The sequence below is a fragment of the Triticum dicoccoides genome, chromosome 3B (genome assembly GCF_002162155.2).
Source record: "Triticum dicoccoides isolate Atlit2015 ecotype Zavitan chromosome 3B, WEW_v2.0, whole genome shotgun sequence".
In the NCBI taxonomy this organism is placed as follows: domain Eukaryota; kingdom Viridiplantae; phylum Streptophyta; class Magnoliopsida; order Poales; family Poaceae; genus Triticum; species Triticum dicoccoides.
Window position 1 is genome coordinate 559,819,044 of NC_041385.1, and position 2,466 is coordinate 559,821,509.

Genomic DNA, 2,466 nt, shown 5'->3' on the forward strand with positions numbered 1-2,466 from the left:
GAAAATTCAGTTTTCAGTGTAATCTTCAGTCCGTCAGTTTCAGTCACGCGGCCACAGTGCCCTTGGCACGTTCCTCGCCGCCTCTTCCTCTTGTCCGAAGCTGCACACGCGTGCGTGGAGCCTTCCTGGCGTCGGTAGCGCGCTGGCTCGCCCTCGTCGGCGTCTTCTGCGGTGTCGGGACCTCCCGTGGCGGCCGACAGGAGGCACACCACGGCAGAACGCCGTTCCGCGCCGCCCATCGCTCCCTGGCTCTCCGCGTGGCCTCATGCACGCCAGCGCACGCCCGTAGCACAACCACCGTGGCCGGCAAGCACGGAACGCGCTCTCCGCCGCCGACGGGCCCGCACCATCACCGTTCCGTCGAGCTCGCCCTTAACACCCAAACCCCGGCCAGTTCAACACAAAAACGGACCCGTTGGACCTCCGTGATGATGCTCGACCCCCTAACCACCCCGACCGAGCACTGCGCCACCGTAATCGCTCGCCGGTGATCCTCGTTCACGGCAACCGCCTCGGACCGCCTATATAAAGGGGTCCCGAGCTCACTCTCGTGCACGCAGCACCCCCACTCCTCACCAAAGCCCCGCCAGGCCACTAGGGGGACCTCGAGGAGGTCTCCTCCCCCAGCTCCGGCCGCCTCGCCCCGCCTCGGCCTCCAGCTCGATTCACTTCGGTGAGGCCACCTCCGGCGCCCAAACCTCGTCCGTAGCCCTCTCTTGCACCCAGTAGTCTAACCCCCACCTCAATTTAATCTTTGCAGCCCTCTCCGACGAGCTCCATCCACGCCCGAACCACCGTCCGCCGGAGTTGAGACCACCGTCGACGTGCTGCTCACCGGCGACCAACACCACCACCCACCGTTGCGGAAGGACACGGTGAGCACATTGGTAACCTCTGATCCCCATGCCTCGCCGTGGATCGCCGCCGGCGACCACAGCAGCTCTCGGGCGCCGACGAGCCTCGTCCCTCCCATTTGAAAATTTAAACATGACAAGTGGGACCCGCTGTCAGCCTCTCTGTCCTTTCTAAACGAAGCGTTATCTGAAAACGCCTTCTGCCAAATACGTTTTCTCTTCGGGCTGGCGTAATCGCTACCGAAGCGTTTTCTGCTTTTATAAACTAGCCCCTGGAAATCTTCTGTTTCATTATAGATAAGTCCCTGGACAAAAACCCTTATAACTTTTAATCAGAAAAGTATTTTTGATTGATTCTTTTTCTGTTCTCTTTAAAATTTTGTCTAGTTTTTTATCAGATTTATTTGAAAAATATTTGGTTTACCTTCTGTGCTCTTCTTGGTATTTACGTTAGCGCATATATCTTCTTTAAACGTAGATACCGAAGGAGGTGACGGAGCCGCGAACTTCACCGAGCTAGGCTCCGACTACTCTGAACCAGGCAAGCATGTTTGAACTTTTGATATGATGAGTGTCTTGGCATGTTTTGCATTTAGTTAGTTTCATGGCATGCCGGTGAGTATACCGATGAACGTTATTTATGTGATAATGAGGTAAGTGAGTTCGATGATCCATACGTGGATGAATGTGAATATGAATGGCCATGTGTTGGCATGAGGATGGGTATGACGGCAGTGTTGTAGCATGCCAGTCTTACGCCAGACTATGTGACTTCAGTGTCAAACCATATCGGTCCGGTACCTATCATTTCCTTCCTTGTACTACCACATGTTTTCCGCAAGGAATATGGTTTAGTAAGTTCCAAACCGCTTTCATGGTACACACCAAAGAGGAGAGGCCGTGATGATGGTTCCATGGCCCTGGATTAAAGCCAGTCATCCGGTCAGGGGGCATGGGTGTTTCCGGTTGGGACCGAGAGGGGGGCACCCCTTAGAGCGCGCGTATATAAATTTGATCCCATGCTATTCGAGATTGTGATCTCCCCGTCTCAAAAGTTTTTCTTGGACGATGACTAGGGTGATTCCTAGCATCAAGAGGTAGGATGGGTGTGTACCGGTTAGCTGTGTTTTCTTCTGAAATACCGTAAACAGAACTAGTCCTTCGTGACTACGGAAATCCGTTGACTGTGGGAAAATTTTTGTACAAACTCTGCAGAGTCATATATTCCTCCAAATCATCTCTTCCATGTCAAGTTTCGTTCCTTCTTATCCTAATCAATTGTCAGCTTTGATGACAGAGACTCCGGTGAATCGCATGAGTGCTAAGTCCGGTTAAATGATCACTCCTGTGGATGGACTAACCCGTTTGTTTTCATGAATTGAATGTTTATTATGAGTATTATTTACATGTGAATAAAAGCCCTTTATGTGATGTCGCTCAGACGTCCGACTGTGGCATTTCTTTTTAAAGCCCTTTCTGCGATGTCGCTCAGACGTCCGACTGTGGCATTTCTTTTAAAGCCCTTTATGTGATGTCGCTCAGACGTCCGACTGTGGCATTTCTTTTTAAAGCCCTTTCTGCGATGTCGCTCAGATGTCCGACTGTGGCATTT